Source organism: Cebidichthys violaceus, unplaced genomic scaffold, assembly GCF_023349555.1.
Source record: "Cebidichthys violaceus isolate CVI_PGR_0920_01 unplaced genomic scaffold, fCebVio1.0.p SCAF_7, whole genome shotgun sequence".
Classification (NCBI taxonomy): Eukaryota; Metazoa; Chordata; class Actinopteri; order Perciformes; family Stichaeidae; genus Cebidichthys; species Cebidichthys violaceus.
Genome location: NW_027176927.1, coordinates 13337895 through 13362901, shown reverse-complemented (window position 1 = coordinate 13362901; position 25007 = coordinate 13337895). Strand labels below are relative to the sequence as shown.

General features: G+C 43.3%; 1 protein-coding gene across 3 annotated transcripts in view; it reads left to right on the top strand.

Moving 5' to 3' along the window:
- Positions 1-3970: 3970 nt before the first annotated feature.
- The window catches only part of LOC137890894 (transcription factor HIVEP3), a 37422-nt gene continuing 16385 nt past the window's right edge, over positions 3971-25007 (top strand). Inside the window, exons 1-2 of one of the 3 annotated variants that reach the window (XM_068735212.1) lie at positions 3971-4179; positions 23226-23271. The gene's annotated coding sequence lies outside the window, so the exon portion shown is untranslated. Of the gene's footprint in view, positions 4180-23225; positions 23272-24354; positions 24406-25007 lie in introns of those variants that run through there. The other 2 variants (XM_068735213.1, XM_068735211.1) reach the window with 2 other exon arrangements.

Genomic DNA, 25007 nt, shown 5'->3' with positions numbered 1-25007 from the left:
AACAGAAGCCTTTCACTTGTTTCCCAAAGTAAAATGTAAAATCGATACTTTGATTAAAATGATCCTTATCGGTAAGCTGTGAAGATGGAGTGTAAAAACTACAAAATATTTGACAAAAAGATTTGATTGCTTTTGATTTACTAATTACTGGTAAGGTAATTAATACAAACACGTTGAGGGTGATTTAGGAGCCCCATGGATGTTATTGATTGTGCACAACATCTCCCTATCTCTAATGTGTCACCAGGGTGCACATAGTGTGAAAGAACTTTTTGCCTCCGTACATCACCCCGCAGATTTAGGTCATGAGGTACCAGAGTCGACGACAAAGGAGGGGCTGATCTACACATCACAGCATGTTCCCTACTAAGTACAGATGTTTATCGTATGCATAGATGACGGTCCAAAACAAGCAACCCATATGTTTGGCACGTTGCTTCAGTGCAAGCCCTTTCTGTCAGATGGATTGTCTTACCACTTGGCTTTACTCTGCCATGTCCCCTGCTGTGTTTCACTGTTTGCTGCACTCTTAACACCGCTTATCAGCCACAAATGTCTTGACCCTTCACTGTGTTTGCTCTGCTAATAAGCTTCCTGTGACAGAAGTCCAAAGATAAATTTAAAGTCTTTTGAATCCAATAATAATCACAGCTCTGACCAGATTTTTGTAATTGTAAACTGAATCAGTAAATGTGTGTGATGTACCCTTGTTCTACAGAGACAGAGCAGTGTGTGCCAGTGTTTGCAACCTCTGCTGTTTTATTTCCTTCTCGCCTGGCTGCCAAATGGAGCCTGTTGGTTTTGGCTGCTACAGTCACTCCAACTAGTTGGCACTGTCTGGATCTGTTCAGGACACACCACCTCCTGTCAACTTCCACCCTCCCACAACACCACCCCTCGCTCAGCCTATCCATGAGTCGATGGATTGTGTCACGGTTTAGTTGATAGAATGAATTCTCATTTCCATTGCATGTAGTGGAGGAAACAGACTTCCCTGACACTGTAGAGAGGACAACGGCACACAACTGTAAATGTAAAAAACAACAACTATGAGATTGTTTTTGCTATTTGGCAGAGGGGGAAAAAGCACTCATACAAAATGATTACTTTTTTTTTTTTTAAACAAGAGCAAAAAAAAATTGGGTCAAAAGATGTTTTTGTGTCGTTACAAACACTGAAGTTTCGGTGATGAAAGTTGCCTATAGTCTTTTTGTGTGAGCTCAATGACCGTCTCAGTGTTCCTGCACTCTTGAAGCTGGTACATCGCATGATGTTTTGCAGAGTGAAAGTCCTGTCTTGTCTCTTTTGTAGCAGCACACTGGCCTGACACACTTCACTTCATGGGTCAGATGCACGGAGAGGGTCTGTCGAGTCTTGTGCGATCATCATCGTCGAGTGCACAGACGTTGTAAGCCAATGATGTCACTCCTCTAACAAGAACAGACACATCTCTGGTGTTTTGATCGTAATCGTTTCAGTTTCCTTGTTCTGTCCACTTAACACAGTCTCACTCTTTAGTCGTTAAAGAACTGTCTTCACTCTTGTAGACATACCTCATATTTCTCTTATATTTTCTGTCATTGATTGAAGCCTTTATAGTCTTTAAGTTTTACAAGACCAAAGAATTCTTTGCACTATACTCTTCCATTAGTCCCGTCTGAAATTTTAAAGCCTCTCAACACAGCCAAGAGCATCTGAGAACAAATTAGCTAAGTGTCATAAATCACACTTTTATTTCCCCCGTTATCATCAGGTTTACAAATGTGAACTCGTTTTTTTCCTCCTAGGATAGATTTAAGACACTCTCCATCTTTGGCCATTGGCTCCAGTGTCATAAATCCCACCTTCATTTCCTCTGTTATCATCAGATGCAATTTGTCGCTGTAATAAGAGATCAGAGGCTGTAATGTGCTGATTATGAACCACTTAGTGCAGCTCCGCGGTCGTGCTTGGTTAGGCATCCCGGGATTTTTAATTGCAGATTGACGGAAACAATGGTTATCACTTGCAGTGTTATCCCTGACCTTAATCTCTGCTTACCCTTCCCCATATTAGTCTGTAAATGTCAGTGTTTAGCTGCATTTTTCACTCACTTGACATGAATAAGGTCATTCTCACACAGATCATTACTCTGTTTTAAGCTTTCTTTCAGTGTTTATCGTTACAACCAACAAAGCTTGAATAGTGTCCCTGATGTTGATTTGTATAAGCACTATTTTGTGAGAGGATTGTGCATCCCTGAACACCTCTTTGACAGGATGACTGGAAATGCCCGTCTGAGGTGTAATTGGGTTTTTAAGAGTGGGATCCAGGCCCATTAAATTATGTGCTGCATGCAGGGGAGTTAATTGAGTTTGAGCCCTGCTGGCATACTGCATGTGCACTGAAAACATTTACCCAACATTAAACCCCAATTAGGCTTTTCAGCATGGGACACTTGTTGCTGGATGACGGGAAATGAAGATGTTGATGCCTGTCAAGACTCATTTCGCCGTTTCTCTCCAGTGAATAAAATGTGGGCTCTATTAGTTCTGTTTGTTTCTAATAAATTGTTAAACTTCCACTGGACTTTCATTGTTTTTTCTGATTCTGTTCGATCGCTGCCATTCTCTCACACTGGCAATGCAGTCACTAAGCTGGAAGTCTGAAAGTCTAAAAGTCGGAGTGTGTTTATGTGTGTAGGGCTCTCCTGTGCGCATGCTCTCCCCCAGCTCAGAGGAGCAGCTAATGCAGTTATATAACAGTCAGTGCAGCCGGCGTCTGCTGTGAGCCAAATGCCAGGCCTGTCTGGTTACATAAGCCTGTCAGAGTCATATTGTAGCAGTACGGAGCGCTCACACCACAGCGTGTCCCTGCACTCCTTCCACCGTCTCCTGCTCGGTCTCTCACTTCCTCCCACTGTCTGCTTTGCTCTCCTCTCCTCTTTTTCTGCAACTCTCCCCACCTTCCCTCCCATCCACCTTCCCTCTCCTCTGCTTTCCTCTTGGCTGCGGAGCCGATCCCAACACCCGGAACAAAGAGTTAGCTTTGCTGGATGCAGATGCATGGACAGCATTGAAACATTGAGACAGAACAGAGGAGGACTAACTGCACGCTCACATGCAGAGAGGACGAAACTCTTCTTATTCTACGCTATTTCTCCTCCACTGAACATCATTAAACATTTACTTGCCCTTATATGACTTTTTGTACAAAGCAGCTTTAGGCTTCCTCTTGACTCCCTGTGCAGTACACTATGGCAGTGATGATGTCACTCAGTGGAAAATATGAGGTGTGTTGCCGGTCACCACCACCTGTGAGCTCTGATGTCCGCAGGCCTTTAGAGGCCCATTTGATCTCAAGGATGCCAATGCATGCAGCAGTCACAGCCACCAGGACTGCTTCTCTCAATGGCCCCCATCACTCCCCCCATACTCGGCCTTCAGGCATGAGGGGGCAGATTGACATGATCATCAGATCAGCAGGAGTTTCACTCAGACCTGTGCACAATAGATTGCACAACACTGCCCACACAGTTTTAACAGTTCACCCAGCCATCCAGGAGGAGTTTGTTTATTTATGGCCCCAGATCTTGACCTTAAATGTGTTTATCGAGCACATGCCACATTGTCAGTATTACTTTACATAAAGGAGAGTGTGAATGGTGGTATAATTATGTGGTGATGAAATATTTCTACAGAATCAGAGAGAAAACGGAAGTAAACCAGCTCAGATCAGAGGGTGCATGATTAGCCCAGTCAGCCTCCAAAACACTTGTTCAAAGCATGAGGTTGCCTGGCTAATTGGAATTAATAGCATTAACCAACTTCTCCGCTCAACCAATGGCTGCCTCTGCCACCTCATGGTTATTCATTAGGCGGGCTTCGACGTGCCTGCCCACTGGTGGAGGCTGAGAGGGGGGCGGTGCCCATCGGACCTGCCGTGCGGGGCGGTGCGGAGCACCGGGAGTGTGTTGTGCGTAGGGCGCGATGTTGTTTTGTTGTGGCGATCAGCTGAATGTGGCATCTCTGTCCGGTCTGACACAACAGTGGGAAGCACCCCGAGCCCCTCCGGCTCTCCTCTCCACCCCCCTACCCCCACCGAGAGCAGCTCTATCCAGCATCGCAATCCAGGAAATGCGGAGTTCTGGCCCTTTCGCTACAGGATAAATGGCTGCAGCGCCCGGAATGAAGCAAGCTGGTAAATATTAAACCGTAATATTACCGCCTGTTTATCACTTAGTTTCCGTTGCGTTGCAGCGGCTGTCTCGTTGAGGAGTGATACGGTGTGAAGTTGAGCGCAGTGTCCCACCCGTGCTTTCACAGTCAAGAGTGTGTCATGAAGTTGAGTTGCCTCATATGTGTTGCGATGATATGTGATGGGGATGAAAAAAAGCGAAGATGAGCTGCATGCAGCGGACCACAGCAGCAGTCAGTTCAGAGGGATTTTTGGGGACTCTGAACTACAGCGCGTGCGTCGGTTGAAGTAGCAGCGGGTGCGCTGCACATCCAGCTGACAGCATATGTGCTTCATCACGTATAGCGTTGGTCCTTAATAACAAACCGGCTCAGGAGAGCAACAGTGCGGGCTGACACACGCAGGCTACGCACACATTTAGGATTCCCGAATCATTCCTGTTAACTTATTTCTAACGAGCTACAACTACACTTGCCGGATTTTTGGTGGATGACATCATGCTTTTGTGCTCAGTTGATCCGCTGTTATATGATAGATGGGCGAAGTTGACCAAAACAGGTTTAATTTGGCAGCTGTTCAATCAGTAACTTTGCCTCAAATTGAGTCCCTTCTGTTATTTTTGACTGTTTTAGAGTCAGACTTCTCACTCAGCGTTAACCTTTGCACAGCAAGGTATCGTGCCAGTGTTATTGTAATTTGCATACAGACACAATAAATGACAGTGTCACTGTGGATTGACACGTTTATTATGCAAAATAGTTCCCTGACAAACCATGTATAAACTCATCATCTACACCATCATCTACATGCTGAACAGAGTAACAGGAAGTCATGTTGAGTTAGCAGCAGTTTTAACATCTATCTATCTATCTGTCTGTCTGTCTGTCTGTCTGTCTGTCTGTCTGTCTGTCTGTCTGTCTGTCTGTCTGTCTGTCTATCTCTCTCTCTCTCTGTCTGTTTATCTATCTATCTATCTGTCTATCTATCTATCTATCTATCTATCTGTCTGTCTATTTGTCTGTCTGTCTGTATATCTATCTATGTATGAGCTCTTAACTGTCAGTACTTTGAGTTTCGCAGTATGACCTGTGAGTATAATATCAATCAAGTAAAGAAATCAGAAAGATTTGAGGATTGACACCAGGCAAAGTCGTTGCATTTTGTGTGTCTCCGATGCCAGTTTGGCAGGAAGTGATCTACGGAAAGCACGTGAAGTGTGTTGCTCTCTGCACATGAGGACCACAGAAGCCAGTTACTGCTGAGAAATACTTTTCAGTATCTCCTCAATGCAACTCCCCATCTAATCCAAAGAATGTAGCAGTAACAATAGCAGCACTGCTGCAGTGTCCTACCCCCAGCTTTGGGTCCGTACTGTAACTTAGAGAACAGAAATACAGTAAAGTGTCAGACAACGGTGGTGAAGGGGGATGAGTGGAGAGAGGCCAATATGCAATTATTTCTTATTGAATCAGCACAAAGTGGCAGCCTTACAGGGCTCCACTCTGGCCTGGATCAAGACCACTTGTGGTGCTGGCTACAGAAAGGCGCTAGCTCAGCAGGCACCCAAGGAGAGCGCTGCTCCATTGCCTTGCAAATTCCCAAGATTGTTTGACATCGTGAAGCATTAAGCTGAGAGTCAGACTACTTTGATGTTTTTATACCATTGTAACTTGGCTGAAATGTTAGAAGGTGGCTTGTAAAGAATAATTAGTATTTTTTAAAGCAGGAATTGAATGTGCTATAATCTTTACAACCTTTGTGTAGCCGTGCCAATTCATTACAAAAAGCTCTGGTATTCGGTAACGTTGCTGTAGACCTGCCCAATGAGTTTGTTCAGGTACATTAAAAGTGAAACTTAAGTCTGTCAGCACTAACACTGATGACTGAAGACCTCAGTCAGTTAGTCAGGCAGGTTTGTGTGTGTGTGTGTCTGTGTGTCTATATCTCTCCCTGTCACAGGCAACATGGCACATGGAAAAGGACAGTTTTCTGCCAGTTAACACACAACCACTCATCATTTGATACAGTCTATTTCACTCAGCACCTCCATCTCTCACACACTGAGTCAGCCTTGCAGGTGGCAACGTGTTGATCTAAATGCATGAGATGCCATCGGCAGCGAGAGGATCGTGTGGAGTTCCTGTTCAGGCCTTCAGACACACCTCCTGCTGATAACAAGGCCTGATAACCACGGCCACACCGGAGCAAAGTAAGACTGACAGTGTAGTCTGAACCCTTGATGTGAAATTCTTAGGTGTTACACGGATGGTGTGACCCTGTAGAGAAAGTGAACAAGTGTTAGTTGGCAGTCTGTTCAGCTTCACGTATGCATGTAGACTTGACAGATTACACAAAGTATTAAATGGCATGTGTGAGCATGTTGAAAGTTTTGGTTTCTCCACGTGGGCATGCAAGAAGGATGGCATTGTTATTGGTTTCCTGCAAGAAAACTAAACGCACACCCAGTGAAGGCTGTAAAATCCTGGTGACGGGCGGACACAACCTTTTCATGTCTCTGCTGACGGTCATTAATTCTGTTCTCTGAAGCACCCGAGAAGAATAGACCCACTGTAGTGCTGGGAGACCAGAGTGAACCAGGAACAAGACTTTGGATACACACTTGTACAAACATACACACACAGACACACATGCAAAATGGAGGCCAGGAGTGCCAGCCTGGCAACTTCACAAATGCCCCTCTAGCCTATTAATTTTATTGCATGCAATCAGTTGCATTGTAAAATATTGTGAATAGATGTTATTTAGTCTTGTGGCCTCGCTGTAGTCAGTGCTTCTGCTTTTGTGTCATTTGGGACAGTGTGTGTGTGTGTGTGTGTGTGTGTGTGTGTGTCAGGGGGGTGCGGTTGTCTATCAGTGCCTGGCCTCGACTCAACCTCTTGGCCAGGCCAGTGTGTTGGCGGACTCTTCAAAAGCAGATAGAATTTCCTTGTGTTTGCCAGAGAGCGAGAGTCTGCCCTGTATATGTGTGTTAGTGTGCCTGCCTGGCCCCGCTCCCATGTGTGCCAGCCCAGGTTATGTAATGATTCATGTGGACGATGATGTTCAGGCGGCCCGGGTTCTGACATGGAGACGACGCAGGGGTTACTCATTCAAACACTCCCCTTCGTCAGAGTTAATCATTAGCTATTTCGGCACACTTGATAGCCAAGTGGAACATCGAGGGGTAATCCTCCCAAAAATAGGTCACAACTTCCTTACATCACTCCAACTTTTCAATAGTCCATAATATGCCACTCTGACTAGATTAACATTTTCTATGGTTCACTTCTGTATATGTTAAAATCTGTTTTCTTCTTGTATCAACATTGAGAGCATTTTTGTGCAGGTGTTCACATTCCACAGTGGCCAGTGTGGTGCAATCGTGATTGTAAGTTTCTGCGCTGCTTACCACAGGTATGTCTGTCAAGGGCTCGGACAGGATCTCAATGTTTAGGCTTGTGTAACGCTTGGGAGAGGCTGCTTGAGACTGCCCGAAAAAAAATTGATAACACACGTAGTGGCTTATCAATTGCTGGATATTCAGATTTGAATGAAGGAATGTAACCCCACCCTTAGGAGGTCGGGCATGCAACTCTCCAGTAAGGATTCTGTGTTGCCTTGAAAGATTAGCTAAAGATGCACGTCGTCTGTTCATTGATTGGTGACGCAGCCGAGGTGTCATATTTCACAGCTAGATATCTCTACCTCTTCCAAATCTCTCGCTTTCTCTCTCTGGGTCACATGATACCCCTCTGACCACACCCCTCAGCACAAACACTGCATCTGAACACATACTCCAGGTGTCTGTTCACCGCATTAATATGTGCTGATTAAACTTGTGGTTAGTTTTTGCTTTACTTCCTCCAAAATGTGTTTTTGCACTGTTACATATCCCGGTGCCATGGCTATGTGTAAAATGGATATATGTGTGTGAGAGGGTGAAGGAGAAGAAGAGAGACAGTTCTACTTCGCTAATGAATAAACTCTTTCCAATGGTATTTATGTCCTTATACTGGCTTCCTTCTTAATTTTTCTTCTCTTCAGAGTCAATTCCTTCACTCTCCTCCGTGTCTTCTCGTCTTCTTTTCTCTCCTCTCCCCTTGTTTATTTTCTTCACCTTTCCACTCCTTTCCTCTCATCTCTTCTCGTTCACTTTCCTTTCACTTCTTTTCCTCTCTCCTCTTGTTTCCTCTGCTCTCCTCTTCTCTCCTCTCTTCTTGTTCCTTCTCCTCTCGGATCCTCTCTCTCCTTTCCTCTCCTCTGTCTCCTCTCCTCCCTCACTGGGGTCCTTTGTCTCAGCACGTAAGGCATCCCTGCAGTAACTGCGAGGGAGGATTGGAGGGGATTTCTGCTCTGCGGGAGGGTAAGAGGGCTTTGGGAGGAAAATCCTTCCAACCCTGCCGCGGATCTGCCGAGCAAATCAAGGCGGCAGGCGATGCTCCAGTACAATCCTCCCCAGCCATGTCACTGTCACTGAAGCAGAGCCGTTGAACTCACCCCTGGACCCCCTCCTTTAGCTGCACTCTTTGAAATCCCTGTGAAATCTGTGGAGCAGCCTTCAGTAGATTCCAGATGTGTTTTGTCTCTCTCATGGTGCTGTCAGTCTGCGGTGTTTGCATGTTCAGCCTTGAGGAACGCTCTCCTACCTGGCGGGCCTTCATGCTATGAGATGTGTCGGCTTGCAGGGAGCTCTCTGTGGATGCTCCTTTTTAAATTGTGGGACATACTCTGCTGTATGATCCATAGTGTCATATACAAAATATCGGAAACAAGTCGGTCTGTCTGTGTGCTGCGCGGTGGCATGCATGCATGTGCATTTGTTATTCACCACATAGTCCCTGTAGGCAAGCTGTGCCGTGACATTGTCAGGTAAGGTCACCTAAAGTACACCTCGTTTTAGATGCTGTTAATTATGCAGGAGTGCGGTCGACTGCCGTCACTTGGGAAGGTCATTTGCTCCTCACCCCATTAAAGGGCACAAATCTGTACAGATTTTGGTCTGTTTGTGTTGCGTTGGGGTAGAACTGTTCATTTTTGTTGTGGTTTTGCGATGCTACTGATGCTGTGCTGACATCCTGTTTGAGGGTAAGACTAACTTTAAAAGGCTTCAGGTTTTGCCAAAGTCTTCCATTTGATGTCACACTGTAAATGCATTTACATTTATGTAGGTATGTCTCTTCGTGTTTATATATATATTCTGTGACTGTTTATGTGTACAATATTTTTGCTGATGCTTCCATATTGCGGCCCCTAAGCGAGGGCGTCTGTTTCACCTAATTGAAGGTCAATATTTGCATGAGCATTCCTACAGACAACCTTTCTAGCTCGGTCTAAACAGAACACAGGCTACCACTGTACTTCAATAAAACCAGAGCGCCTGTCTAGTCTAGTCTAGTCTAGTACTGCCAAACCTATCTCACAACACTAAGGTACATTTGTACTGTGCCAATGCAGTGGGGAGGTCTTTCATAGCCCTCAATTATTCTGCAGGAGATGGGGAAAAAGTGTCTTCATTTTTGTAAAACCAGTTAGGATCACCAAGTGGAGGCCTAAACTTTGAAAAGCACACAGGTTCTCTTGCTACTGTAAATACTACTGCAGAATGAATCTGAGAAACATGGCACAAGACTAGTTCATTCAGCAAACTTTCCCAATTTGATAATACATTTTCTTATAGGGACAGGGCCTTAAAAAAAAAAAAAAAAAAAGCAACAGTGACTGGAAGAGAGAAAAGACAAACAAAATGCAACAGTCAGGCTCATTCTGACTGGTCTTTTGAATCAGATTGGTCAAAGTCTGTGAGTAACTTGAGTCGAGCTGAAACGATTTGTCAATTGAAGATTTGAAGATGTCCCCCTGAAGATGTCACCCTGAGCTCTACCAAGTTATGTTTACATGTCGTAGACCGAATGAATCGTTGTCAAATGATCACTAAAAATAAGTGTTAGTTGCAGCCCTCCTTGGGTCAACTGTATGTTGCATCAAGCAGAAAACAAAGGCCCAGTTAAAGGACTATACCAGTAATAGTTTTACACTTTGGCTTGTTGCAATTTAGTTTCATTTTTGTAACTCTGTTCATCGATTCCATGATTTTATTTATGCTAACATTATACTCACAAAAGTAATTGTTGAGATTTTAGAAGTCAACAAAATTACTAAGGTCCATCTGAGCAACAGACACGAGGAGTCAGCCTGTTACTGATCTTAATGTTAATCTCAGATTATGTAAGGACAAACCCACATTTGTTTATTTAGGTTTCTGTCTGAAAACCTTAATAATCGTTGATGAGACACAGTCAAACAAAAGACATGGCAACAGGTGAATCATCTCAGGAAGGATCAAGCTGCACAGTGCTCTGCAGCCTGTGTGAAGTAATCCCGTGTTTGTCACTGTCATGGTGGATTAACAGTCTAAGACCAATGGTCAGGTGATGGTGCTGCTCAGCATGAATCGCTCTGTTGGGGCACTTATGGATGGAATGGAAGAGAAATCTGTTTGTTTGATATTGTAGATGTTCTGTTGCACAGAGCTGCAGACAGGCTCACCCGGGCATAATTGAGAAAATAAACAGATGATTAAAAAAAAGCTGGTGCCGCTCGGCACAGGGCTTCATGTGTATCCTCTGCTGCTGGATGCTAAAGCCAAGGTTTTCAACACCTTTTGGGGGAGCAAGGATGGAGGAGTTGTGGGTGGAGCTGAGGAAAGAGGCAAAATGAAGGGAAATAGTTGAGGCTAACACAAGTCCTGCATCCTTAAATCCATTTTCCATACTGTACCCTCTTAACCTGTGCAGGATCTGCAGCGTTTCCCAGCACATGGGCTAGAGGCACAGTAAAGTTAAATTATTTGGATATTATAAATCTTATATGAATTATGACTTAGATAAGACAAAGTTTTTGACTTTATAATGCATTGCATATGTTTGGGGGAAAAGGACAAATAATTCTTTAGGAAGCTCTTCCTCCTTCTGAGGTGTTACAGTGATTTCTATTATGTAATCATCCTGTCCTCAACAACCTCATACAGTCAGCAGTCTCAGTGTTTGCACCCAGGTAGTCCCCCACCTCCTCCCGTTTTTTTCTGCTTTGCACTGTCAGCACAGTGTCAGGGAGCAACCCAGGCTTTGTCACTGCAGACTTGGAATTTTCATCAACACTCTGCAACTCTAATATGCTTAATGGCTCTGCGCTTGCCCTCTGAGGACCCCCGTCTTGCCCCAATGTCAGCTGATTGACAGGTTGCCGAGCCAGTGAAATTGCTACGGGGAGGGACAAGGTGGCTTGTGGTAGAGGTTCCACGTGGTGCTTCTGGTGCATCTCGGCCCAGGGGTGAACGCCATAGTTCACTTTGACACCCGCACTGCATAGGGAGACCAGGAGCTGCACAGCTGGTAGCATGTGACCAGCTGTAGATGTAGAGGGTACAGCTCCCCTGACTCCTCTTCTTCCTTGTTCTCTCTTTGTCTCGCTTGGTCTCACTACCAAGCTGTAGTGGTGTGCTATCTGAGAAGCTGATCAGTATTCTTTGAGAGTAAAGTAGCTGGAGCAGCAGGACTGGGTTCCCACTCACTGCCCCTGAGTAGAGTGTCCATTACCGAGGGAGTGCCTAAATTACACAGAAGAGGGAGATCAGGAGAAGCCCTAGTAAGAGTTTTGGAGCGAGAGAGGGGGGTATAGAGTGGAGAAATCAATTTGTCTCTGAGCGACACGTACATTGTTGCAGGCATTAAAAAAAAAAAAATGCCTTGTGTGCAATTACAGGATTTCCAAATTACAAGATTGTAAATCTTGAGTTAACCTCTTGAGCTAAATTTGTGTGAAAGCATAATGTTTCTTTGTCTTGTGAGAGTGAGGTTTCCCTATTGCTAAGCCTGCAACAGTCTTTCCTTTATTGGTCATAGTTGTTTGTTTTGGCCTGCATTATTGGTCATGTTGTTATCAGCATCACAGATACACAAGTCATAGGTTGGATGGCATACTCGATGGCTTTTGGAGAAGCTGCAAGGATGGGAAAAGGGCAACATTTTCTTTTTTTGATGCTCAAGTGCAGACGCAAAACTTCAGAAGCTGCAGTTTGCTTTGCAGAGTATCATCGTTTCATCCCATCAATCAGTGTAATTCGCTGTTTATTGCTTTTCTGTGTAACTACAGTGTTATCAGATTATCCTCTGTGCAGTTTTTCACAGTGAGCGTTGTATTTCATTGTGTTATGTTACTACTCTACTCTGTGTGTCGTCAAACAAGTTTGTGTAAAGATTTTGAAAAAAAAAATGTTATCCCTCAAAAGCCAGACTATAGGCCTTTAGTCCGAGGGTGATATTTATTGATTTATTTATTTCTATGTCAGTAAATTTGGGGTTCTTTCAGTCCGTCCATGACTTTGGGCCAGACTAAAATATCTCTATTGGGTGGCCATGCAATTTTGTACAGACACTGGTTGTTCCCAAATAAGGGCCCTGACCAATTTAGTGCCCAAGGCAAGATTTTAGCTGCTTCCTCTTGAATCACAGCCAGTTCCACCACAAATCATTGTGTTCATACATTCAAACTGCATAGCTATGCAAATCACACTTAGTATAACAACTGTATTCTCAAATGATTTAGTTATTTCCCAAACACCCAAATAGTCTTTCCATTTTTCCCTAATTCATTTAATGTGTGAGTAATTGACGTTATTTTGAGTTATTTATTAAATTACCAGAGTTAGCTCGTAGGACTGTGATTAAGCTATTATACTATAGATGATTTATTCATTTATCACATTACTACTGTTTTTTCCCATTTTTCCTCATGTTCTGTTTGTCCCCCGGGCCTCGGAGGGCATGGTCTATTGACATGATACGGTGTGTTTTTAGGCTACTGATATTAATCGTATCACATTTTAAGGTCAGTGTCACTCGCTCACTCACTTGGGTCTAAGTCTAACTAAGACTTGATTAAGTCGTAATTATGTTGTTGGGGGCTTTTTTTTTGCAATATTTTGGAATAATGTTATAAAAATGTGAATAGTAAAAAATAGTAAAAGTTATACATTTATTATAAATATCATTTTTTCTTTCCATCACCTGGGTTGCCATTTGCCTATACCACTTACTTCTAGGATTGACTCCTATTCTAACTGACTTTTCATCTAGTGCCACCATGAGCTTGTAATTTTTCATTTTGAGTGAAATATCTAGACAACTGAGATTTGCTGCAGATGACTTTTCATGTAGCAACATTTCAATTTGTCAAATTTCAATTTGTCAAATTTCAATTTGTCTACTTGAGACTAATTATCTGCAAAACTAATGAGCTGGACTAAATGGTGAACGTGTTAATATTACCTGCTAAACATCAGGATGTCAGCATTTTACACTGTTGGCATGTTAGCATGCTGACATTAGTGGTTAGTTCAAAGAACTGCTTTGCCTCACAGAGCCGCTAACATGACTTTAGACGCTAATATCACTTCAGTAACTCATTATATTTCTCAGTCACTAAACATTGCTACTTTTGACATTAATCGACTTTATCTAGTATCATACTTTCTGTTGTAGCTACTAAAAACTGGTAATTTGATTTAATTTCTCTCACATCATCAGTGTTATATTATAGGGACCAATATGCAGTATAGTCAGTCAGGGGAAGCATGTCCTTGTTTTACCCTTAAACTGAGAGAAGGTTTACGTTGATGTCTGAGTGAAGGCCAAAACTTTCAATCAAGCAAACGCCTGTTAAGACCACAATGAGCAGAGTGAACACTGTGGGCTGACAAGACCGGCTCTGCCAAGACCTGCCTAAAGTGATTCTGTTGTGTTTGTGTTTTCAGTAGGGTGCATATGTGTACAGTGTACATACATATATATGTGTGCCTGACCATAAGATGTCCTCACTGAATCTGAAACAGTCATGATCTACCCTTCCTTCTTTCCATAATCACAAACCTCAGCTGGGGCAGCTCGCTCCTCTCTGTACTTCTTTCACTATGTTGCATTTGTTCAGATGCTGGTTGACTTGTATGGTTTGCGTTTTCTTCAATTTGTGGTCAGGCTGCTTCTTTATTAGATTTCCACTCTCACTGGAGGGCACATCTTGCCACTTTTTAAGTTTTGTGAGTTCATGGTTATGACTGTGTTATCAGCTACTTATATGACTATAAACACATTTCTATTCTTCCTGAAAGTTATGCTGTTAGTTCGGCAGTTGTAGGTTACCTGACCTGCTGTAGCTGTTTGATTTCTTCATCTCTGCACGGTGAAATTTGTACTCTGAGTGATTAGATTACATCAATGTAATGCTTTTGAACAGGGGAGTCATACTGTTTATTGAGTATTTTTTGTCGTTTTTATAATGCTTCATAATAATTAAGTTAAAATAGCTTGATTGAAACTACTAATTAACTCTTAATAATGATATATTTACTGAAGAACAATTAAATAACTTTCAATCATTCATTTGGATTAATTTTCGAAATATTATATTTTCAAAACTGTTGTCGAAACCTGGAAAACTTAGTGCCTGTCAGAAGAAACTGACTACCTGAACCTGCCTGAATCTACAGCTGCTGACCACAAATAGTCCGCTGACAAGCTTGTTAACCACGCCATGGGTTCCCTTATCGGTCAGCTCTCTAGGAAATGAATTACATGATTATATGATTAATGTGTGAATGTATAGTGTTTCAGAGACACAACTGTTAATTGTGAAGGGAATAGACAGGAATTTTGACCCGGAGGAAATCAAGAACCATGAACTGCTATTTTTGTCCACATGTTTTTTTAATGGCGTGAAAATAAATTGTGCTCTGACCTCAAACACTAGTGTAGTTTCAATTACCCTGTGTTAGCTAATACATCAGCAAAGCAAGAAATCAGGCACTATGTTTGAATACATGACTCTATAATACTGTATGAAAATTACTCCCATCAAACAGCAAGCTGCACAATCATACAGTGTGTTTGAAAGGTTTGTGGTTAAAAGGGAAAATACCTTTTCTGATACATGTTCACATACAAATTCCTGTCAAAGTCATCTCAGATTCTCCATTTCTTTCTCAAACTTGGAGGATTTCTATTGTGTTTTGACTGAGGTCCATAAACGAGGTGCACAGCTGAATCATCAGGGTGAATTGTACCGCGCTGACAACAGATGCAGTGAATTCAAAGCATGGAAACTATTGAAATGCCATCCACAAAAATGAAACTGTGTCAGAAAATCTGTCTGCATAAGAGGGTGTTTCTGTCCCGAATATCTCCACGGCACAAATGCTCACCCACAAAGACATAAAACACGTCAGTTCGCTGTCATTACATGAAAGGCCATATAGCTGTTACATTCCGGCAACTCCATGTGCAACTTTTCAGGTTTTGTCTTCCTGTCCTTAAAGAAATAGTTTGACTTTTTCGAGACCTAGAGGAGAAGATTTATACCACTTTCACATGTGTCCATTTATTAGAATGCCACAGTCAGCAGCCAGTTAGCTTAGCACAAATACTGGGGTCAAACCATTGGTTTCACCCAAATTCTCCACAAAAACTCTCCGTACGTCTGTCTTTCTATTTTTCTGTCACGTTGGTGCGTTCAACTTGTTTGCTGCGTATCCAGCCGTGACTACTTGCGTTTAAACAATTGTATGTGAGCACTTGAGGCTTTGCATTATGCCTGATGATTTTGCTTTTCTCAAACCACTTCAGCGTTTTAGTTGAGGCTGCTTGTTCAGATAAAAAAAAAAAAAACAGTAATAGAAAGTGCTAGAAAGAAATTTATTGGCGAAATAAAATGTTTAAATTTAGTTCCTGAAGAGTAGATAGCCCTGGTTGATAAGCACTCATACATGCTTATATGAAATTGTGGTACAATTAAATAATCTCAGGTGAGCGCAATATTATTACAATAGTGGTTTCAGGTGTCAACTTATTATGTGTTTTACAGCAGGTTCAAACGGGTATTACCCAATCAGTATTGATAATAGGAGCCAAATTGCCTCATCATGCAACCTAATGCGAGCAAATGTGGTTTCTGAGATGACACTGAGATATCTGTAACCTGGCATGACAGAAAATTCTTACAGTAAACATTCTCTGAGGTAACATAATGATCCAATGTGTGTACAGAGAACCCCGGGAAGGCATGTTCAGAGACAGCGCTTCAACCTGTATTGGATGACAAATCAGCCGTACGTAACCGGGCAAGAACTAACAGGAAATCAATGTATCCAACCACCTATCCTACATCAATACAGTGTCTCACTTTCTTGCTTATCTCGCTGCCTCTCTCTCTTTTTTTTTCTCTCTGGCTGTGTTTCTGCAGTGTGCTTCTTTGAAAACCACAGCATCTCTATTTTAAGGACGTCTTTGTTTCTCTGCTTTGTATTCAAATGATCAGGCTCACACAGGCAGGAGGATGCAGCTCTGTCTGAGGACGAGCAGGTTTGTGGGGAGGGTGGTGAAGACAGAAAGGTGGCTTTCAGAGTCAGGTTTCTCCGAACCAGATCTTTACGAGGTGATGACAGCTGGAGGAATGCACCGCTTATGCCCCCTAAATCGGGTCTTGTGACCTTTTGGGGCTTACTTTCAGAGCAATTTAAATGGTCTGGTTGTTCATGGGGGGAGAAAAATGTTCATCTATGATGTGTGTGTGTGTGTCATGTACTGTATAGGATTTGATCTCATTCAGAAGCAGTGTGCAGGAGTATGGGTTTGTTTCTGTACCCTGGAACAAGACGGTGTGGCTGTGTGTGGCCTTCCCTTGTGGCCAGACTAGACTGCACCTCCCAGCAACGAGTACAGCCAGTGACACATTTCTGTCTGTCTGCTAACCCAAAGTGGGCCAGTTGGTTTGCATTGAGGTGGGCCATGTTTGACTGTTATTTAATTTGATATTGGAACTGTTTTTGTCATAGCAAATAACTTTTTTTACAGTAACTTGACTTCCTTGCTATCAGAATAAAAGTAAAGAAATTGGACACCAGTGTATGTTTGCTTGTCCCTGGTGCTTTGTTACTAAGCAGCATGCAGGTATTGACACTCATCTTGACACCTTAATCCTTCTCGACCTTGTGTTTACAGTACAGTAAGGCTCTGTATCTCTAGCAATCTGTTGTTGACAACTGTGACTGTAAAGATTAGCGCAGTGAAAGCAGCATGATGATTTAACATGTTCAGTAAAAAACAAGCTAAAAAAAATATTTTTTTTATCCATTCATGCAGAAAGTGTTGCTTGTATTTGCTCACGTTTTGAGATACCTGTCTCGAAAATTTCTGCCTCGACTTCAATACAATGGAGGTACATCTTTCTGTGGTGCGCAAAGCTTTGAAAAGTTGCATTAAAAAACTACTGAAACTTTAGATTTTCTGAATCAATGAATTCATTATTCAGGATAATTCATAGAACACACTGTCAGCAGTATTCATATGAACTATTTATTTTCCAGAAACTGCTTCTCGGGATTATTCAGGATAACCAAGACCTTGTGTCAGTAGGGATAATAACTTAGAAGGATATTTCAAAATCTGGACCAATTGAAGCCAAAACTTTTTGTCGGACCAGACACCACTAGAGATAAGTTAGAAAATCAGTGCAGTTTATGGTTGACATGTATTCTGTAGATTAAATTTCATTCAATTCCCATGCACACAACCACACAAACAGATTTACTAAGAGACAGTTTTAGCTGCACTTGATTGTCGTGTGTGATTGATGAGCTGTCTCACTCAGCCCTGGAGCTGCAGTCCCAAGATATAGAGGCTGCACACAGCGTACACATTTGATGGCCTTTTTATAAGATTGTGTCAGTTGGCAGATAGAGTCACTACTTGGTCAGAGCCATGTACTGAGAAGACGAAATGACCATGTACAAGAGCTCTCTCTCTCAATGTCTCTGTCTCTCTCCTACGCATTTGCATGCACTCTCTTTCTCCTCCATCTTGTTATTCTCCGTCTCGCACTCTTTCCCTCTCTCTATTTATCACATGCGCTCACAAACACCCCCACTTTCAGAGAGACAAACACACAAACAGACGGGTTACGGCACATGGCGTTTGTATATGTGCATTGGGTTTGAAGGGCAGCTGACGAGGCGTTGATGCGTCAGGTGAGCCTCTGTTGACAGGCCACTAATGCAGCGTGGCACCGTGCAGAATGGGCAGCGGGGGCACGCAGCGGAGGAGGGAGAGTAGACTGTCAACCAACACTTAGGCTGAATGGAGTTGTTTGTCCCAGTGGATAGCAATTACTTGGACTGGCCTGGCTTTAAGTAAACTCCCTGATCAGAAGGGTGCCCCTCTGCCATGCTGTGTGAGAGAGAGAGAGAGAGAGAGAGAGAGAGAGAGAGAGAGAGAGAGAGAGAGAGAGAGAGAGAGAGAGAGAGAGAGAGAGAGAGAGAGGCCGTGTTGATACGTTCTGCGGCCTGGTGCTCGTGTTTGAACACACTCAGACTGAGCTCCCACCTGTTGACTCTTCCCCGTGTCTGTGTTTGTGCAGGCAGCGCTGAAAGCACCAGCAGCTCCAACCTAACAGCCCAAATGAACATAGTCACAGGTTCCTGAGATGTGTAAATAAGGCCTGGCGCCAGGTCATGCACAGTGCTACAGCAGTGCTTGTTGTACCTGCTTGCAGCTTCACGCAGGATGCAGTACAGCAGCTGCAGAAAGAGGAACTGGCACTGGCTTTCCCATCACTGGGGAGAAATTCACACGGGTGACTTCATAGAAAATTAGATCACTTCAGTGAAAACAAAAATAACTGCACTGAAATGACAGCTGTCGTAAAGTTAAAGATGACTGCACAAGTGTACAGACAGTTTTCATTTAACAGCATGTAAAGGGAGATTCAGAAAAATACAGATAAGACCATGTTTTCATTGTTGAATAATAGCAAAACATTTTAAACTTAACCTACCAAAAAAGACTGAGGACAAATATATATTTGACCCCTCTCCAATCACTTTAACTGAAGATGTTTATCTCATCACAGCCTCAAGCAAATTCTTTTCCGTTGCACCACGACTTGAGAGAGCCAATATGAAGCAGTCGACCGTGAACGACGGGTACAATAAGCTGTGTGGGAGAATTTGCACCGTGATCTTGACATCCACGCACCACTGAAACTTGTGGGCGCAGGGAGGGCAGCTTTTGAAAATGTCAGTTCCTCTTTCTATATTTAACCACTCCTGCTAAACCCCCCCTCCCCTTTTGCTTTGTCACTCTTTTATTTCTTTTGCACACCACTCATGCTGCATTTTGAGTTTGGTGTTGAGCTGTCAAAAGGCAGATGAGGTTTCTTCGACAGACACGCTGTATCTGTTTCACTTCTGTTACAGTAACTTCCTACGAGGCCCAAGAGTCAGTTTGTTCACTGCTGCTGTCCCTAATGTATTTGTTTTATGTCAGAAGACCATTTTGCGTTTGAGGCAGTGAATCAAAACTAATGCTTAAGACTTAGAAAAACACCAATACTGTATAAACCATAATTGCTGGGTATACATTACCGTTGCAAATTGCTAATGATATATCAGCTCTATATATGATATCACTTACCAATCAGGGAGTATACTCAGGGCCATGCTACTTTTAATAATCACTACCCACAGCAGACGTGGTTTCCTGGTAGGCTTCCTCATAATATACATGAAGTTTACTTAGCCGCATAGAAAGACAGTGGGGCTTATTAATGCTCCAGCACCATGGAACAGGAAAAGATGATGAGAGTGCGTTGCAAGGCTGAAATTGAGAACTAAATGGGGGGAGAGTTGCTTCAAAGAGGGAACTGTGCATTTCTGTGTCTCAGAGAAATGGAGATAAACAGAAAAGAGAGGCAGTGAAAACCCTCAAGATAAGAGAGCGATGCTGAGTTAAACAGAGGGTGGTCAGTCTTTCAGGGTTTTACAGGATCAGATATCACATCTGCTGAAGACACATATCGATTGGCTTTAACAAAAGACTAGCATGCTCGACTCCATTAGCAGGTCGGTCGGTTGCATGTCTAAGACCACTCTCCACTAGCTGTATTGTATCTGTGTGTTTGTTTGTGTTTACCATGTTCAACATCGTAGTGTAGTGTGTTAGCATGCTAACATTTGCTTAATTAGCACTAAACACAAAGTGCAGCTGAGGCCGATGGGAATGTGATTTTTTTGCATCATTTTGCAAGTGTTTGGTCATCAACCTAAGTGTTGGACAAATTGAAATGATTGATCTGATGATGGTGCTTAAAGAAAAGTCAGCGGATCAACAAAGCCAGTAGGATTCATCCCGTGGGAAACATTTCATACAGTTGTTGAGATATTTCAGTCAGGACCAAAGTGCTGGAGAGTCTGTTAGTACGGCTAAAAACATGATTTTTGCTTTCATCGGGATCATATTGGCACCGGTATTAAAACCTCCAGCTCAATGTATGACATTAGTTGCTCAATGCTACCTTGCTAACACACACACTCATTAGTGTCTTAACACTATTTGCTGGTGCCAGTCATGGTCTATTCTCAAACTGAAAGCTGTTTCTAGGTTTATGTCAAGCTTTGGGAACTCTATGTAAAATAAGATGTAGCTAGTTACATTTTCAAGTGGAAGGTGAGAATCAAGTGATGAATAAATGTAGCTGTATGCATTTACCAGAGTCATGACTTGGATTTAGTGGTTTGACATGTTGTTCCCAAAAGACTTAGCCCACTTTGTTAGATGGACGTCTTCTTTGACCCCAGTTTTTTTTTCTCAAAATCGATGCAAACAGGTAGAGCAATACTTAGTCATAGTGGCTTTTATACACTCTATGGGCTCCATCTTTAAATGGGTTTTGTTTCTATCATAATACCACAGTCTTATGGACAGAGGGGGGTCAGTTTACTGGAAGACCACAGGTCTGAAATAATCTGCCTTTGGAACAGAGAGAACCCTCTCTGAATACTCCCGTATTTGCCCGTTTTACTGTCTGTGTCTGCAGTTTATAGGGTGAAAGTCTAAAAATATGTCATCTGTATGGTTGTCTGTAAATGCGCAAACCACTCATTTGGTCTAAATTATAGTCTGTGACTGCTCCAAAACAACATGAAGTTTCTTATAAAGCATGATGTGTGCAGTTTAGGTGTTGCTTGCCTCTGCATTATATGAGGTAGGTTGGTGTGTGTCATGTATGTGAAATTGTCTCATGTGACCATACCACAGGGGAGCCCTTGTTTCAATTTACTGTAAATGAGAACAGTTTTGCATAATGTGAGCCTGACATGCTTTGGGCCAGTGGGTAGCATATGGTTACCATTTATTATAGCATCATGAAAGCATGCTGTCACACCTGTATGATCGTTGCACTTCCCATTTTTGATCCCTGTCTTCAAAAGTGTTATCTTCTGTGTTGTCGCTTGCAGGACTGTTCAACTTAATAGCTCCCAGCTCTCTTTAGTTCCTAAGACTGTGTGTCTGCAGCCGGTCCCCGGCCTCGCTAATCGTTACGTCTGTGTAGAGCAACTTTCCTGTCAATCATTGCCACAGTGGCAGTTTTGTTCCCGGGGCCTCTGCCTCCCCCCAACCTTCCCGTCAGAAACCCTCAGTCTGAGGAACAGAGGACAAAGGGATGACGGATGGGTGAAGGTCCCTCGCAGGGAAGTACAGTATAGAAGGTGTGTGCTGTAAAGGGTGACAATGAGCACATTCAGGGCAGACACAATACAGTGCCTCGGCCCGCAAAGCCAGCAGCCTGTGAGAGTAGTCCAGCATCAGGCCAGCACAGTCCCCTACAGCAGTCAGCCAGCAGCCGCGAGGAGCCGGGGGTAATCACCAAGTCCTGAACAACACTCCTATTGACTGGGACCAAATAAAATAAGAGAGGAAACACAGAGCAGAGAAGAAAGAATAGGAAGACATGTGAACAACCAAGGGACAGCACAGGAGAAGAGGACGAAAACAGAGCAAATGAGTAGGTGTATTGTCGTTAGATGAGGTTGAAAAGACAAACAAAAACTCAAATATAATCGATCAATTAGGAGAAGGACAGAAACATCTGTTCCTTTTTGACACATCCCGTCATCTGGCCGTGAGTCCCACCAGGCCACCACGTGTTGCTGGCCTGTGTGGATCCATGTTCCCTCTGCCTGCCTTCTGATCAGCAGCCCAGCCATCCGCTCGTTCTGTGCGCCGGCTCGTTGCTGTGTGAGTGTGTTTATTTTAGAGCGTGTGACTCACACTTCCTGTGCTCTGCCAGTGAGGCAAAGCTCTAAGGAACAGCAGGACCTCCGTTCATTCTCAATTCTCTCTTTCTCTTTCTGTTTCTCTCTCTCTCTCTCTCTCTCTCTCTCTCTCTCTCTCTCTCTCTCTCTCTCTCTCTCTCTCTCTCTCTCTCTCTCTCTCTCTCTCTCTCTCTCTCTAGTGTTGCACCGCTGATAGGCCCAGCCCGAGTTCTGCGTAATGCGGGGGCTTGCTTGAATGAATGCCACTCTGGAATTCATTTGCAGATGCAGCATGATGCAGGAACGGGAAGGTTTACGTAAATGAGAGTTGTATATGTGGGCAGAGGTTTTGTCACTGAGGAAGAAGGCTGTCGTTTTTTCTTCACACACTACTACAATACAATAACTTTGGTGATAAGGAGGTGACAATTGCAAGGAATCACCCTCTGGGTTCTGTGTGACGTGGGGAAAACCCCATGTAAGACCTGTTTGTAACCCTATCTATTGGCAGTGCCACCAGCCGCAGAATGTGTTTGACTTTAAGAACCTGAATCTGTAGGTGCATGTTTTTGTTTTCTTGATTTGTTGTGCACTTTGGTTGCAATAAGAAACGTGACAATTGATGCGATGACTGTAGAGATGTTACTCATGCTATGGGAATATGAGTCTCTTTTAGCTTCTTCTTGCTACCGCATCTTCCTCCTCCTCCCCTTGAATTTGTACAGTGGAAACATTCATTTACTGTCTTCCCCTCTCCCTCTCTCTCTCCATCACTCTTTTTTTGCCTCAACCCCAGCCTCTCTCTCTCTCTCTCTCTCTCTCTCTCTCTCTCTCTCTCTCTCTCAGCAACACACCCACTCAAATAGTCATATCCGCTCTCACTCTCTGGCTCTCCCTGCTTGTCTCACAGTGCCTGTGAAGCGTCTCTGAAGGGGAAGACCAGACTGCTCTGTCAGGTAATTTAAACTCTGTCTCTCTCTCTCTCTCTCTCTCTCTCTCTCTCTCTCTCTCTCTCTCTCTCTCTCTCTCTCTCTCTCTCTCTCTCTCTCTCTCTCTCTTTCTCTCTCTCTCTGCTCTCCCCTCCCCTCACTCTCTGTCTTTTGCTCTCTCTCTTTCGTCTTCTTCACTTATTTAAATCTATCTCGGTCTTCCTCTCTCTCTCCAGCCTCCCCCTGTCTTTCCCTCCCTATCATTACTTTTCTTGTCAGCTATGGTAAATGAGTTACTTATTTATTGCAGCTGTTCCAAGTGAGTGTACATTTCATTGTGTGTTATTTCAAATTTGTCATTAGGTACAATATAATCTAGCACCTGAGAATTTTGTAAGTTAAAGGAAGTTTGTTAATGTCAAAAACTCTGTTTGAAGATTAAACAACTGAGTTGATTTATCACGTCAAAGGCTACTGAATTGTATGTATGTTATTATGAAAGGATTTAAATTCATAGATTTATTTTTAGTCCAAAAGAGTCATCAAGATTTCTATTGAATGTCAGTTATGGAAGAGGGATTCCTCCTCTGTCGATCTTGCCTGAGGTTACTCTCTTTTTTCTGGAAATCTTGTGGAATTTGTTCATAATTAAGCCCTCTGAGACAAATGTTGGACCATATAATTTAAATTGACAAACTAAGTGACTACAAAAAGATGATTTCCATTGGTGAAGGTCCTGGCCTCAAATAAAGTTATGGAAAATCGAGCAACCATCAATTTAGTCAAAGTTGTGGTCACTTTGTTTTTACAGTTGATTATGTCACCCAAAGTACCAGGTTTTCCGTTGCCAGGGGTATTATTAAAACTCTCAATGCAATCTTCTCCTGCCGTCGAGGTGTGCATTACCCGGCGCTGCCGTGCCACTCATGTTTGATTTAATGGCCGGTATTGACCTGCAGTTCACTGGCTTGTGTTTAATCAAAGTGAACACTGCAACGGTTGTGAACTGCCAGTCTCATCAAAGCCCTGTGAAATCCTTCTCTACACCCGCAGAGGTGCACAGAGCTGAGACAGAGTGAGTGAGAGCTCTGGTATGTGGTGTTTTTTCAGACGGCGTCCTCCTTAGCGAGCGGCTTCTCCTGACAGCAGTGATATCCCTGGGTGAGTGTGAGTGTTGGCCTCTGAGGTTTTATGCTGTACCAGGCGTCTGGTTCTTTCTTCTTGGTTTTTTCTCCAGTCATTTAATATCAAACCAAACTGTTTCTTCCTGTGGTTCTTTTGATTGGTTAGTGCTAGGCTGTATAGTATTTGTGGTTTCATTGGCAGCTCTGTTTTTGAAGGTGGTGGCAGGGGAAGGACTGTGATTTCCCTTTTCCTCATACTTAAGGAGAGCCTCCTGTACAGTATCAAATGTTGTATTGCTGCGTCAAGATTATGACCCTTGTGGTTCAAGCTGTTGCAGGCATTACTGTATGTTTTCGTCTGCTGTGATGTCAACCCGTTGTCACTCAAAGGGCATAAGATGTCAAGGGTCATGCCAGCTTGTCAATGCACGCCGAGGCCAAGCATTTCCCCTCCTCACTTCCTGCTGCCAGTGTGCGTCTGTAGTCAGAAAGGATGCTGGGAGATAAATTTAGACCTCCAGCTCCCTCTCCATCTGCCGTTGCTCAGAGTAGGCTGGTTTCCATGGGAACCTGCACCAGGCTACCGCCAGTAAGAGAGAGAGAGAGAGAGAGAGAGAGAGAGAGAGAGAGAGAGAGAGA